Genomic DNA, 17,750 nt, shown 5'->3' with positions numbered 1-17,750 from the left:
TTCGATGCTACTTGTGTTTGCAGAAAATATCATATGAGCACAGTTAACTTTTTTCAATATTCAGATCTTCCAAATTAGTTATGAGAAAAGAGAGTAAATAGTTCCCCTTTTCATTATGGTTTGTGTCATAGAGTTTGCAAATTATCGTCAATCTGTTTAAACCAAATAGTTTTGGTTTGTTACATTCAATTAAAGCCAGATCTGGCAAATATATTTACTAGGTTAGTTTTAGTAGTGAAACAGTTGAACTTAAAAACTAATGCAAATTATAATTTTTTCTGCTTTTCTGTTAATCTACTTATATTTTTTCCAGATGTGTAGTTGTTAATGTCTGCTATGAGATACATGATACTACATGATTAGACTTAAGTTAGAGTGGGTAGCATTATGATCTAAGTTGAATGAACTAACATGATTAAGTTGTTCCTGATCACCTTGCAAAAGAGAAAATATTTTCCTTTGTTGGTCAGTGTTACTCAATTTGTTTTGTTGTTCGAGAGTAAATTCAGAGCCAAAGAGTGCTCTCTAGACTTCAAATACTTTTAATACTCAGAGGAAGACCCAGGGATTCATATTTACTTAAATGGAACAGGAGACAAGGGCTCAAGTCAAGTAGCTCTATGAGAGTTCTTTACTGTGAGAATTTTTTTTTCTATCTTTTCTTATGTCTTTTCACTTTACTCAGTCTAGAATTAAGTAGAATTTGGAGGAAATATTGCCAATTCAGTGAGAATTCCAAGATACCTCCATATCAAAATGGCCCTATGATGTTTTCTACTAGCAGTTGGAAATTTGTTGTAACAGGTGTGGTTTGATTATGAGTGTATCCCAATGCACAGTGCTCTGTGCTGGCTGGTAGGAGAATATAAAGCTTCCAGGAGCTTGCCCAGCATTTCGGGACTTCTCAACTGATGTGACATATGCTGAGCAGAGCAGAGAATCAGCTTTCACTCTCATGAGTCTCATTTGACCTTGGAGGTGTCTTTCCTTTTTTTCTATATTCATTGTATGATATGGTCTTTGATAAAAAGTACTTTCCAGATTTATTCTCTAAGACCTATCTCTGAAGAAATGAAGCGGATTTGAGCAGATGTGGGTTTGTGAGCCTATACTTCATCCATCTCAAAATTTTCATTTTAGGGTCATCATATTAATAACTATTATTAACACTTGTTTAATTGCTTACCATGTGTTCCAACTGGCATTTTACAGGCATTTTCAAGTTTAGTTTTCCAAATTCTTTTATGTACTAAGTATTAGTCTCTCAATTTTGCACTCAAAGAAACTGAAGTCATACAATATGTCACTTGCCTAGATCACATGTAGAAAAGATGGAGTAGTAAAATGTAATCAGTTTTCTCTGATAGCTGAACCTGTGTTTCATCCCACTGCACTTATGTGCCTCTCAAGTTTCGCGTTCTTGGTGGTGAACAAGATACCTGTGCAATGCTCTTCTCTACCATTAACAGTGATTCTAACCCAGTATCTTGATGGGCTGGACTCTAGGACTTGAAAATAGAACTTTTCAGTCTCTTCTAGCAGTTAATGTTTTTGGAGTTGATGCCAACTCTGTGATTAAAGTTCTACAGTTTTTTATAGGAATTAGTGTTGATTGCCATTCATATATAAATATTATGGAGCATAAATACATTCATATGAACTTAATGATTCTTTTTAGCAACTTTGAAATTTGTGTGCTAGCATTTTACTTGACAACTCCTTTTTCATCGTTACTGAAAATTTACTTAAAAACCTGAAGGAGAGTTTCCCTGGTGGAGCAGTGGTTGAGAGTCCGCCTGCCGATGCAGGGGACACGGGTTCGTATCCCGGTCTGGGAAGATCCCACATGCCGCGGAGCAGCTAGGCTCATGAGCCATGGCCGCTGAGCCTGCGCGTCGGGAGCCTGTGCTCCACAAAGGGAGAGGCCACAACAGTGTGAGGCCCGCATAAAGAAAAAAAAAAAAAAAAAAAAAAACCTGAAGGAAACTTATACTAGGTAATGATATGAATTGTATCCCACTGGCTATGCTTGCCTTCAGATATATTATCAGGGCATTCTTCTTCTACATGCAGACTAATATCACTTGATAAATATCTTTTGTTGTGAAATTTAAAAGCATGAAATATTCAGGTAGTTTACTAATATATCAATGTTATCAAATCTCTGGCAATATATTTTACATGAATTTGCACTCTTACACAAAGCAGCATGTTTTTAACCAACAAAAGATTTTTTTAAACTTTCTTACAAAGGCATCTTAATACATGCTTTCTGAAAGCACATTATAAATTTACAAAATTATGACAGAAATAATTTTTGATACAGTCTTTGCAAGTTCACAATTAAACTGACCAGCATTAAATATATAAAAGGTCACCTTGGTGGATAATTGGTGTTTGACTTTGGCTTTCCATCCTCCATTACATATTTTCTTTTGACTGAAAATTTCTGACAAACAGAAATTTATGGTGGAAATGACCTCTCAACTTTATTTATGTAACCAGTAGCGGAACACAGCAGATCACAGAATGCCATATGATTACTGTTTCCTAAAAGAGGTAGAGTATCATGCATTGCAGTGAACCATGCTTGATACTGAAAATCCACATGCTCTGAGTTACACCAGGGATGGCCTACACTCTTCTTAGTAAAGGGAAATTTGGCAGAATTAGTTCACCACAGAAACCTCAGATTTCTACTAGAAGTGTGCTATTTCACATGAAATATTGCAGAAAAAAATATTTTTTCAATTTTCCTTTATCCATTGTTGTTCTACCTGAATTTTCTAATTATACATAAGAATAATTTTCCACTTAAGAGTGTTTACTGTGGAACTGGAGTCCTTGCAAATTCTTACCACTTTTCATTATTTTTTCTGTCTTATGTCTATCTTTAGAATGACATTCCACTGAATAATTCTTATTTCAAAATTCAGTATTAATTTTCTAAGATCTATATTATGGAATAAATGTTCATAAAGTAAATCTTAATTTTTAAAATGTCATATCAAGACAAACCTAGTTCCATTTGTTAGACATTTTTTAGCAAAAATATGAATATTTCAGGGCTTCCCTGGTGGCGCAGTGGTTGAGAGTCTGCCTGCCGATGCAGGGGACACGGGTTCGTGCCCCGGTCTGGGAAGATCCCACATGCCGCGGAGCGGCTGAGCCCGTGAGCCATGGCCACTGGGCCTGCGCATCCAGAGCCTGTGCTCCACAATGGGAGAGGCCACAACAGTGAGAGGCCCGCGTAGCGCAAAAAAAAAAAAAAAAAAAAAGAAAAAAAAATCTGAATATGTCAACTAATGTTTAAGGCAGAAAAGAATAATAAATGTTACTAAATCACTTTAAATTCTACTTTTTTGCAAAAATTTAAGTATGAGCTTAATTTATTTATTTTACTTTGACATGAGATGTTTTTATGTAAAATTGTCCAAATTTGGCTCCCTGATATACTGTGCAATATATGAAATTTAAGTAATTTTATAACATGAACAAAAATGATTTCATTTTCTACAATGGATTTTTTAAATTTTATAATTAAGCTCTAAACTGCAAACAGTAATTTATTTCTTACTGGATATCCTAATAGATTTTACTGATTTTTACTATTTTTCACCTCTATTCTTTAATTTGCATTATATTTACAAAAGTCTATGACAAGCCTAGCTATTTTTTGAATAAAGATAGTAAAACCCCATTTGGCATAAGCATACTTACCACCAATATGACCTTCAATGCCAAAAGAATAAATTACTATAAACAAAGGTATAAGCAATAAACACTGATGCAAAAGCAAGGCAGTAGGCCTAAATGGATGGACTTGATTTTTGAGGTATTTCTGAGTACCTTACACCATTTATAGTTGACATTCATCTCTTTTCTTTAGAAACCATGATCTAATTATCTGAATCATTTTTATGAAACTTCTTGGTGTCAATTTTATTTAATATATTTTATACTTTTCAAGATCAGGTTTGTATGCTACAAGTAGAAGGGAGTTACAATAGAACAAAATAAGCAATACCAAAAAGAAAAGGATATGAAATGTCCAGGCACAATCTCTTGCTCATAGATGATCATACTCTGACAGTAAGTATAGTAATTCACTCTAGCCACATATGTATTCCCAAGGAAAAGTGTCTGAACCACTAGATACCACATACTGATGAAATAAATAGGATACTGGAAATACAATCTCAAACACTTTTATAACTTTGTTATTTTTAAACTGAATTTCTTCAAATGTTTCACTTATCACCAATCTGCTACAGATATTTGTATAAAAATAAACTATTTGAGGTACATGAGAAGGGCAAAACCCACTGGAGGTTTGCTTTTTTGTTTGACCTGCTTTTTGAAATGAATATCACCTTATATTAGTATGAAAACTTCAGTGTAAATGTGGAGTTGTTTACTTACCACATTATATTGAGAAAATCAATGAGAAATAAATTTAGCAAGTTAAAAATAACCAATTCAGTAATCTGTTGGAACAGCATGTTGTCATTTTGATTGTGTGACTATTTTGGTTGCACCTCATTACTATTTAATAAAACTAAATATTCACTGAACATATTCATCCCTCAACTCAGAAGAGCATTATTCTAGTCTTAAATTTGTTCTCTTGGACATATTTCAACCTAAATCTCACCTGAACATCAGGACAGAGAAAGTTATATTACCCTTTGTCAGATGATCTTTAAATGATACATACAAGAAAAAATAGTTAATACTCAAATCTTTGTGTTTTCTCCTGTGCTATTTCTTTTTCTTTTTCTTTCTTTTACTCCTTTTGTGTGCATGCATATATGTACATATGTGGAATGTTTGCCACATTAAAGATGGGAATGATTTTAGGTACACTAAAGTGGCAAAAGTAAGCTTTACTTATGGTTAAGTGACATCTTATGACAACAGTGCATGACATAGTTCAGAGACTATATCCAGAGAGAGCATTTTGGCCTCTGACCTTTGTCATTGAGCCTTTTGACAAGAAGTAGCCATTTGTCAAAGGATAAAGATTAATGGCTGAGTTTATCTATGGAGGCCACATGTATAGACTTTAGATTGGGAAGTTAAGAAGTAAAGCCAGTTGTCACCTAAGGGTTATTAATTCTAATCATGTAGAAATGACGTTTGTCCTCAGGAGATCAACAAATAACCCTGAGATGATAGAAATTATCCTTGTGCTCTCTTCCATCTACCCCTTTCTTCTCACCTCAGGCATTTTATATCTAGTAGACAAGTGGGATTCTTCTAAACCCAGTGATTTGTATTATGTTGCCTCGCTGCAGTCTTCATCTAGCTGTTGTTGAACATAATGGTCCAAATCTCTTTGTTCACTGTGTTGTTTGCTTGCTTTAGTCTTTCATTCTTTCTTACTTGGATTTACTGCAACCTGCCATCTGTCTTGTTTAACTTCAACTCATTCTCCAAACAATGTCACAAACAGTCTTCTAAAGCTATAAATCTGACCAAGTTACTTTCCTGTTCAAAATCACTTACTGGCCTCTTGGAACCTCAGGGATAAAATTTACCATCCACAGCATTGCTTACAGTGTCCTGATCTCATCTATGTTTAAATCTACATCCTCACCTTTCACTCTTGCCTTCGGTCTGAGCCTCAACAGCAGTACACTGGCGAAAGCCCTCAATCCCAACTTTATGTTTCTTACTTCTAGGGCTTCCCATAAGCTGATGCTCTGCCTAGAAAACCTTATGCACGCCCCCATTGTCACAAGACTAAGCTCAGATATTTCTTATTGCAGGAAATCTTACTCTAAGCCATATCTTTCTTTCAGGAGGCCTGCATCATGAAGTATTAATTTTTAGTACCTTGAAATCTGTTTATATGCTCAAAATCTATTTTCATTTTGTAATGTAGCATTGTGTACATTCAAGGTGTATATTTATACTATAATATGACCCACAGGTGATTAGTCATCTGTGATTGGACATAAATTTCCATTGTGTGCCAAACAAATATTTCACTCAAGGAGGGAAAATAGTATTTGGAAAGATGTATAACTTAGGTATTCTGTGTGTTTTTCTCTTCTGCACATGTTATGCTAATGTGATCACATTTTATTTAAAATTATATTTAAGTAACTGTATTATAGAGTTTTAATTTAAACCAAGACCATATTTGTAACAGAAAAGTATGATTATATAATTTGAAGGAATATTTTTTAACATATCTAATGTGGTTCAGATATGAAAATTCAATGATATTTATCCCCAAACACTGGTTAAATTAGAGCTAATGCTAAACTACGTTAGCTGCAAATTCACTAAAACAATTCACAAGTTTGACAGGCTCTTCTAATCAGGCTCATTATTACACAACTAAATAACAATGAATCAAACGCTGACTGTATGCTTGAATGAAGAACACGAGGTCTTTTAAAGTTTATGGATTCAAAGCATGACTCCCATGGCCTGCTCATCAAAGATGAGATTTAATAGAGCTGTGTATCTTTCCCTCATTTGTCATGTTGTCACTGGCTTGAGGGCTCTGGAAAACAACTTTTCATAGAAAAAAAATATTGTCTTTCAAAGTCTAATGGGAAATATAGACAAAGTTGCAGCAGAAATTATTCTTCTAAATTATGTATCTAAAGATTTTACAGCCACTAATTCATATGTGAATACGAAATTTAAAGTTGAAGTGAATGAAAATGACAGTGGATATGCATTTTTTAAATCTACATGATTTTCTCTATATATACACAGGTAATTGGATTAGATACTAGACTAAACGTTAGTCGAAAAGATCCTCAAATAGTTTGATTAAGGTATGTACAAAGATACTGCTTGAAAATTGAGTTGCTTTATTTATTTAAACATTTTCTGACATTACAGGCTATTTTTTCTCTTTTCAGATTTTGAATTTTTTTAGAATAAAAAATATTTTTTCTCTTTTCAGAATAAGAAAACTCCTATTAAAGTTAGTGTTTCTTTTGTTAATTGTTAAAGTGCTGGAATTTCTTGACCAAAGATTTTGATATCAGACAGAAAATGCAATGGGTGCCAAGTGAGGCAAAAACTCTACAGAGTTTTATATAGAATAAAAGAGCTTAAATTCAACTATAGGAACCCTGCTGGTTCCTATAAAATGTCAGGGAAGTAAATTATTGGAACTCTTTGAATTAAAAGTCATGGAGAGTTGTTAAAGAGCTATGGAAGTGGTTAAATGGCAAAATCTTTGTATGAAAATGATTAACTTTCTATACAAGACAAGAGATAACTAAGAGTCCATAGTAACAAAAAAGTGAGAAAAACAATTTATTCTTTAAAAAATAAAAATATTGCATTGAGTATAATTGTGGATGACAATGTGGCTAAATTTTATATGTATGGATCAAAGTAAGCAGTTGATTATAATTTAGTGGAAATTAAAGTATATGTTCTAAACTTTATTAAAATGTGAATAATCTGGCATAAAAACTATCAACAGAGGTGGGAAGCAACATTTCATTTAGTTATAGAAATGATGGTGTGTTACTAATTTTTATATTAGTATGTATAGTGTATATGTATCTTACATGTGTGCATATATGATATAAAATATTTTTTGAAGTCTATTGAATAAATACATTAATACAACTTAATTTGTCAGAGTAAATAGTAAAAATAATTAACCTCTTTATAGATTACTTATAATTTCATGCAATATGGTGGGTGGAAATTATATTGAACTACGGTTGTGGAGACTCAAGTTTGAGTTTTAATTGCCAGCATCTAGTCCATTCTTTGTGATGGTTAGTTTTTAATCATCATCAGAATGAACATGTTGAGTAACAAGAAGATTTATTTACATACTTTTCCAACAATTCTAAGATATACATTTTTTCACGTATTAACATTTCTGATATCAGATGACTTTCACAACCATATTTGGCAGTGGTGACTTTGGGAAAGACATACATACATATTGTATCTTACAAATGATGGTAACTTAGATTTGATCAAATGTGGTATTTAAAAATCCCTTTAAGAACTGAAGTTGTCTGATTCTATGTATTCAAAAGATTAAAGATAAAGATTTACAGATATGCATTACCATACTGAAAGACACTTTGATATGTAAATTTATGAAAGCAAATGTAGAACACATCCTCCTACACGAATCCACTGAACAACAAGATTAATTCTTAGAGAATTATATAACATAGAAGCTACATGTTTTGATCTGCTTCAACACATATGACAAATCATATTAGCATGCATGGTGCACTCCACTGGATCTACCCTTTGATTGGATAAATTGTAGGTTATATGCAATTCCTGGTATATTAGCTCTAACATCATGATTCTGTCACTCAAGGTAGATAATAGAATGGATTTTGTCGAGAGAGTTATAATTTTGCTGTTGGTTACATTCTTTTGCTAAGGAAATTCTTCAGGTTATGTGAAATCTTTAAGGTTTTATTGAAAAAAAATGTGATGTCTATAAAGAAGAGCAGAATGTAAATCATAGAACCAAGCCTGACAGAAAACCAGGAAAAGCTTGGCTCCATAACAAAGCTGAAATCTCAATTCTTATTGGTCACAAGGCCTGCTGAAAATGCAGCTCAGAAACTAGGAGATCTGTCTACGTTCAACACAACTTTGGCAGTCAATTTACATTGCTGCCAGAATTTCACTCATCTTTATTCTACTGCACCATTAATGTAAATCAACAAAACGTTCTCTGTCTTTCTGCTTCTTCCCCTACCAGCTCTGTATTTCACATTGGACATTAATAGGAATAGCTTTACTAGCTTAATTAATGATTATTCATGCTATAGTTTGACTGCCCAGGAATCAGTTTTCTTCCTGCTTCATATAGCTTTGGCCAGGGTCATCAAGAATGTGGCCAACCTTGGCATTTCTCCCAACTGAGGTTCTGAGCTCATCAAGCATTCTGAAGCTGGATCAAATAACATGAGGCAATATAAGGAGTAATCTCAAATACAGTCTAATTTATATTTTAAAAATATGTAAAACATTGCAAATGTCAATATAATTAATCACAAATTACCTCTCTTTAAACAACATGGGACTGTAGTGACTAAAAGGCTTTGTAGACACGTAATAGTAGTATTTTTATTTTCTTTTCCCATTGTCACCCCAAGATTTAGGACCAATTTACCTCAGCAATTTTTTAAACACAAATTCAGCCATTCCATACCCTATAGTCCAGTTTAACTGTTTTAAGGCTAAGTTCTCATACCTTTTGAGATATATCTTCTTTGTGCCATGTTCATAGGATCTCCAACCTTTATTCTCTCAGTTACCTCTTACAGTAAGCCCCGAGTTGCTCTATTTTACAGATGAGAACTGTGCCATTTAAAAGTTTAAGGGATGGGACCTTCCCGGAGGTCCGTAGTTAAGACTCTGCACTTCCACTGCAGGGGCCACGGGTTTGATCCCTGGTTGGGGAGCTCAGATCCCATATACTGCATAGCGTGGCCAAAATAATAATAATAATAAAAGTTTAAGCAACCTTTCCAGATCTCTGAGATGACTGCAGTGCACATCTTCTGGATCCAAGTGCAATGTTCTTTCCACCATATCAAACAGCCTACCCAGAGCTTTCCTTTTTCAGCAATTTGGCCTTATAAATAAACTAATTCTTCCTAGAGTGTCATTCTGTTTTTCTAGAGTCTTGCTTGACATATCTTTTCAAATCTTTTACTATGTATCTTAAGTTTGAACATACACAATTACACATAAATGTGCCATATCTTTCTTTTTCTATGATTTTGGCTAATATCACTTCTACTGCCTGGGATAAGTTTCTGTGCATTTCTCTTAAGCATACATTTGAACCATCCTTTAATACACTGCTTAAATGTTTACTTTCTCTCTAATCCCTCTTGTTTTGTCGTCACCAGCTAGTAATATCTATTTTTGTGCAGTTCCAAAACATTTTATATGTGCAACGCTTATGGGACTTAATACAATATTATTCAGAAAGAATTATCATTTATATAGTTACAAGTTATCACCCATTACACTGTAAGCAATTTAAGTATTAAATTCTCCTTTTCCAGTATTATTCCCCTTTTCTAGGTTCCATGATATCTAGCTCAATATCACAGAATTTCACAGAATAAGTGCATATGGGATAGCAAATGTGTTCTCTGAAATTAACTGTACATATTGAGACATTTTGAGCTAATGATATCCTAGATTATTTAATTACTAAAATTAGAGATTAGAGTGAAGCTACACTTAAATTTATTGGTATAAAATAACTTATCACCACTATTATTATTTATCTGTGCAACCAAAAATGCTAAAATACTCTGAGTTTATTGATTTCTCACACATCAGTTCACTGTTCATTTATTAGCTCAACATAAAATTTTATAACGAGTAATGGGAAATCAGTTGTTTTTTTCCTTTGTAATTGTAATGCAGTAAGAACGAATCTATATTAAAATAGTCAAAAAGCAACAGCCTAGTCCCTCCTCAACACATAAAAAAGAATAATAATCAGTATGCCTATGTCACAGATGCATTCTGCATTGTTTGAGATCTTCATTGGAATTAATATTGTAATATGTAAAATTAGGTTGACCATAATATTATAAGAAGTTGTAATTCTTTAATTTTTGACACTGAAAAGGAAACTACCCTTTTAAATGTTATGGTATTTAGTAATAATGTAGAGTTTAATATAATTTTGAATAGTAGTTACTTTCTTACTGATGACCATATTTACATCATCCATTGTACTGTTCAAAAAAATTACTGTTGGTGGTATACAGCATTTTGTGACCATAGAGTGAGAAAATTTTCCTTATATGCTATTTTAAATTCCTGGAAATTGTACTAAGATTCATTTTTGAATGAGCATTTTATGCATACTCTAATAGAAAATGTTCAGATTCTTACCTTCTCAGAAAGAAATCACATGAAATGATAAACCTGTGCCCTGTACATTTATGTGGCATGATATAAATTCAGTATCTGTCAGAATACCGCATTGGAAATCTGATCAAAGAGGAGAATTATTGAAAGACAGTGTTTTAGAAGTGGAAATTTTGTTTTGACAAGTCAAATAAGGAGAGAAATCACCCCAGCTTGCTATGAAATAAGCACAATTAAGGTTTGTTCAAATTTAAAACCCACTCCCTGACAATAAATAAATGGAGGTGTCGCATCTCATTGCAATCACATTCAGTAATGACCTTGAATGCATGCAAATGTGAGATTTACTCAGTGGGGCTCTGTGACAACTCTAGGATTCAACTGTGAAATTGGAGTAGCTTGTACCTAAAGCGGAATTTCACACCTACTGAAGAGCAGTCTGTTTCTGTAGTTATGGTGGTTAGAAAAATAATGCAGAGGTTTGTATTTCCATTTGTTTATGTAAGCTATAATAGCTCTAGCAATAGTGAATGTTCAATATATATTTAACACCCCAATCTGTTATTATATCCTTGTAACTAAGTACCAGTTGTAGCAGTAATAAATACCTGAGCCCCTAGAAAATTGCAGTGTGAAAGTTTACAAAATGCATGTATTGAGCACTGCTGCATTTTCTTGGGATTTAACACATCCAGGCAGGAACTGAAGCCTAACGAACAGAAATGATCTGCTTCTTATTTCCTATATAAACTGCCAACTATTTGCCAATGCCAAGCTAATTTAATGAACTATTAAATTAGAAACTAATTTTTCTTGGTTCAGGGAATTCAGTTGGGAATGAACATCGGAGTGTTTCACATGGTTATACTTTGCATATTTAAAATGCATGCTTGTTTTTCTACCCGTTAAATTTGTGAATTTACCATTCCGTAAGAGACTAGAGGTTGCTTGTATAAAACTTAGTATCAGGACAGCCTCCTCTTTAAGCCCACATTCAATTTAAAAAGATAGAATGCATAAGAACTGATCTGAGAGTGAGGCGATGAATGCTCTTATTGCTCGAGACACAGGAAGGAAGAATCTCTACTTTACTTTGTGTGAATGCTGCATTGAATCTTACATGTGAAACTGAAAATACCTTGAATCACATAAGAAAATATGTGCACCTTTTTTGTATCTCAAATATGTTAATATTAACAGTGAATATTCATGGCAGTATGTATTCTTGTTGAAACACGTTTAACCAGAGGTCTAGTGTGTGTGCGTGGAGTGTGTGTGTGTGTGTGTATGTGTTTGGAATTATTGTTCTGCAGAAGACATTTTGGGTGATAGTGTCTAGTAACTTTTCTATTGCAGTAGGTAGCCTCTTAACTCAGAGTACAGTTTTAAGATGAAAGAAGGCTCTTTTTCTCACTTTTAGTAGCACTCTATGGAAAAATACTCATACCCTTTCCTTCTTAGTCTATAGAGGGATCATAGGATGTAAGATGAAGTCCCCCATCATCCATATATTGTTAGTTTTAAAGGAACACATGAGTGCAAAAAGAGGAAAAAATATTTTAATTCCTAGGTGGCCTTAGTTTGCTCATCTATAAAATGAGGTGATTCTACTTTACATGCCTGAATGGGCCCAGCCGCTCCGCAGCATGTGGGATCCTCCCGGACCGGGGCATGAACCCGGGTCCCCTGCATCGGCAGGTGGACTCTCAACCACTGCACCACCAGGGAAGCCCCCTTACATTTATTTTGTCACATAAAAGACCAGATGTTTAAGTACCACCTCAGGGATATCGTAGTCACCAAGAACTTGCTGTTCTGCCAATAGCTGGATACCACTCAAGCGGGGACATAAATCTTGAATAGTTAAGACGTTTTCTTTGTCTTGATTAATATTTTCTTTCTTTACCCCTGCCCATACTTTGCTTGTTTTGACAGCCAGATGGGTCTGCATAATTTCCAGTCTTGACTAGAGGTAGAGAATAAAGAAAACTCAGCAACAACACATTTTTATTTTACAAAACTTACAATATAAAATATATAGTATAAATCTAGAATAGCTTTCACTCTTTAACTGCAAAGTGAATACATTTCTTACTAAGTGGATCTACTTTTTGCCACCCCTATCTCCAAATTCCATTTCTTGATTAGAAAATATTTACATGCTATCAACCCTTTAGAAAGATTTTCTTATGTGTTCCTCTAATTCTTATTCCAAGAGTCATTGTTTTAAAGTGACTAGACTGACACATATACACTATTGATACTATGTATAAAATAGACAACTGATGGGAACATACTGTCTAGCACAGGGAGCTCTACTTAATGCACAGTGGTGTTCTAAATGGGAGGGAAATCCAAAAGGGAGGAGATATATGTATATGTATATGTCAGCAATAGAAGCTGACATAGCATTGTAAAGCAACTATACTCTAATAAAAATTAATTAATAAAAAGAATTTTTAAAAAAACAAAGTGACTAAACTATTCATTCTGGTCTTGACCTATAGTAGGAATGAGTTTTCCCCAATATTTCACCATTGTGCAATAAATTATTCAAATTTTCTAAGCATATGTTGAAACATAAGCCATAACTTTAGGAAAAAGATGTTTTTTTGTCTACTAAAACAATTAAATCTGTTCATATTACAAAGACTGCAGACTTGGCTGTTGAATAAAAGTTATTTCATTTTCCAAATGGCATCATGACTTGTATAGAGCCATTTTCTAAAGTGTTTCCCATTCTCTTCATCCTGTGAGAGAGCTCTGTAAAAACCATGCTTATTATGTACTTTGGCTTATCAACCCTGCTGATTCAGAGAGCAATAGCTTTTCAGTGAAGTTAGGTTGCCTCTAGAAATGTGTTAGAAATATGTTAGTGTTAACCGAGGAATAGTGCTTCTTATATATGAGCTGAAGAGGAAGACAGATCCTTAACTCTGAGACCCTATTTTGTATTGAATTATAATTAACATACAATGCTATATTACTTTCAGATGTACAATATATCAATAGGTATGTCAATAGTGATTCAATATTTTCATAATTATGAAATGGATCAGTTACCATCTGTCACCATACAAAGCTGGTATGTCATATTGTTGGCTGTATTCCCTATGTGTACATTTCATCCCCATAACATTTATTTATCTGAAGAAAATGAAAATACTAATTGGAAAAAGATACATGTACCTCTGTGTTCATTACAGCACTATGTACAATAGCCACAATGTGGAAGCAAGCTAAGTGCCCATCCATTCATCCATAGATGAATGGATGAAGAAGATGTGCTGTATGTGTGCATATATAGATATAGATATATACACACATATATACATAATGGAATAATACTCATTTATATGTATTATGTGTACATCGTATATATATATATATATATATATATATATATATATATATATATAAAATATCAAAAATTATATGTAAGTTCCTTGAAGGCAGTATGTTCTTTCTGTCCTCACTTCCATTCTTTTCATGTCTAAGTATAAATGGCACTTAGTAAAAGTACAATTAATTAATGAGTTCAATACAAGTAAAATCAATCTGCTCAAAATTGCTTTGCTTGAAATCTTTATTTTCCCCCTCACACATTTATTTTGTTACAACTGGATTGTTTTTTACAGTATTTCTTAGCCAGTGAGAGACCAGAATACTTTCTAAAGCAAATGTCTCCTGCAAAGAGCAATTCAGTTAGAAATAGTGAGTACAAAAACCCTGCCTCATTATCCACTGGCAATGACCCCAGATTCTCCACCAAGCAGAAAAGAAGAGCATCAAAGGTCCTCTTCACACACTTTCTTCTACTTGTGCACTAACCAGTACTCTCACCTTGCTGATTGCTTGCCCCTCCATGGCAGAGGCAGGCAGTGATTCAAAATTCTGCTGTTGCCAAGCATGAGTATTGGTATCCAAGTCTAGTTACCACTCTCAGAGGGTAGCACAAAATCATACTCAGGAATGGCCACATTAGAATTAGAGAATGTGCTGCTTCTTTTTACAGAATCTAGTGCTTATATGTAGATCTATACACAGCCCAATCCTATTCACATCAAATGAATCTTGAACCTTACCACCATAAAAATTGTCTTAACATTGTTGCTGTTTTATTTTATATATTGAAAGTTGTCAGTGAGAAAGAAGTACCAATTTTGATGTACTGTTCATTACTACATGAATACAGCCATTAGGGTATAATATGCAAGTGTTTGTTCTTCTCAGATCAGTGCTATGTTCCTCATCTTTACAGTGCTCTTAACAGCTTGGTTCTACATTAGTTGTCTAATTTTATGTGAACCATGTTGGTAGATTTCTCATACCCAGAGAAACTCTATGATACATGCTCTAGGCTGAGTATTCACACTTCTTGGGGCATGGGAAACTCATTGCACAGTGTCCTGCTTCTGTCTTTTAACTACTCAAGCCAGCATTTTGTAAGAGATTTAGTGAAAGCAAAACAGACCAGCAAAAATGCGAATCAATGGTGAACCTGGTGATGGAGTCTCACTTTCAGCACCACAGGCTCATGGACTTGTGCAGTGAGGATCAGCAGAGGGGAGGTAGGGAAACCTTCTCTTGAATGAGAAAGGTGTTTGCTACCATCACTTGATGAGTGCTTTCCTCTCAGATGTTTTGATGCTCACCCATTGGGAATTTTGCTAGTGATTCAATCAAGAGTGACAGTGAATATCTGAAACTGTTTCTACACTGATATGGGGAAGCCTCACTCATATGTCTTCAACATCAATGAAATCACTATGCTTCTTCCTCTGGAAGTTTCCATCCCACTGGGAAAGCAGATGGGAAGAAACTCTCACAACATGAGACATTTATCATCTTGAGATTTAGATATTAGTCCTCACTGAACTTCAGTTCTGTTAAAACAACTGCGTAGCCCTGGGAAGACACCATGGGACGTGCCATTTTCATTATAAAACATTAATTCAGGAATGAGATTAAAAAGACAAATTCCCATTTCCTTGGGTCCCACCATCCTGGAAAGGATTTTTTTCTAGAAATCTTAACATGTTTAGGAAGCATTCCTGGAATCCTAAAAAATCATTGAGGATTATGCTGTATCCCCAATACATACTATCCTCTGTATACTTCTGTCTGAACAAATATCACATACATTCCCACACCTAAACATTGTCTCATAATATTTTACTAATCAAGAACTTAAAAATAGCACAGTATAGAACAAGTTCTTTGCAGTCAGGCTAAATTATATATACTTGGAAAATTCCTAAAACTTTGTAATCTCGCTTTCATCATTTGCAAGGTAGAATTAAAATTAACTACATCAGAATTAGAAGAAATGAAATGTGAGAACATGTAGAAGGACCTGGATCAATGCTCAGTAAACTTAGTTCTCATTTTCCTCCATTTTATATAAACAAATACTCTGCAAACCCCTCCAAATCCAGTTCAAGACCCACCATTGTTGATCGTTCACTGCCTTTTAAATCTACATTAGCAATTGCCATAATAAACTGTTTGTGTTTCTTACCTTAAATTCTAAACTCAACAGCTTTGGTTTTAATCCCAAATTATTTAGTATTTTCTACACTGCATGATAAAATCGCGCCAAGTTAGTTCAGTTACTTCACTTCAAGAATCAGCACTTTTCTATTTTAATTGCCTTTGATAAGTATTTCAAAACATAACTGTTCTAAAGAACATTCTGATCATAATGTGTTCACAGTGCCTGGAGGCCATCATTAAATAACCTGTTACTGTGAGCCACTGTCAATACACTGGACATAATGCTGAGTGGACTTGGTCAGTAATGATTGTCCTGGAACTTGCTTTCAAAGAAAAATTTCCCATTATCAATAAGAATTTCAGTCATCTTTCTCTTCCTGAGAAAAGTGGAGTGTGCCCTGTGCAGCAGCAGGACGCCTAGTCATGAAGCAATGCAAACTTTCTAAATATTTAACCAATTTTGACTCTTACAAATCATGTGCAAATATTCATTTTGATCAGAAATGAAAACCATTTTTTTGGTTGTACTTTCCAACTCTTGTCATTTTCTTCCTATAGGAGGACTGGGTTCTTTCACTGTATATAATCCTAGGATAGTTCTATCATACATTTACCTCTTAATCTGGCCAGGCCATCTATGCAAACCACTATGCAGGGCTTATTACCAGACTCTGCTTGTGTTTAATGAATGCAGATGTTTTCTGAAAGCAGATAAATAAAAATCATAAACAACCTCATTTTCATATCAGTGGCAGCTGTATAATTGCTATAAAAACCCTACTGTCTCAAGTTTTGTAATCTTGTAGAGCACACTTATCGCCCTGTTCTTTATTCATAATTGACTAAATATTGTTAAAAATAATAATCACTTCATTGGGGGATTGGGATTGACAAATATACACTAATATGTATAAAATAGATAACTAATAAGAACCTGCTGTATAACAAATAAATAAAATAAAATTCAAAAAAAATCACTTATTGAATGCTACAAAGTGTTGGGATTAAAATTCAAAAAAAATCACTTATTGAATGCTACGAAGTGTTGGGATTAAAATTCATTAAGATGGCCGCCCCCCCAAGATAAAATCTCCATTTCACAGATTGAAGACACTTGTTCAGGAAGATTAAGTGACACAGTAAGTGGCTGGGCTGGGACTGAAATCAGTCCTGTTCGACAAGAGACCATAATCTCTCCTTGGTGTCATGTGACAGCTTCTGCCAAGGGCAACAAGAGTGACAGTGAGGGACTCTGCCTCCTCTCTCACAAGCTAAAGTTTCAGCCTTTCTTTGTTTCTCACTCTTTTCTTCTCAGGTATAGGAACATGTATGCCCACCAATCCATTCTAACCATCCCCAGCACAAAGAGAGGTGTTCCTCTTCATGTTCTG

This window comes from Mesoplodon bidens (assembly GCF_964165515.1).
Source record: "Mesoplodon bidens genome assembly, chromosome: 5".
NCBI classification, from domain to species: Eukaryota; Metazoa; Chordata; class Mammalia; order Artiodactyla; family Ziphiidae; genus Mesoplodon; species Mesoplodon bidens.
The sequence above is the reverse complement of the archived record's forward strand: the minus strand, read 5'-3'. Positions refer to the sequence as shown.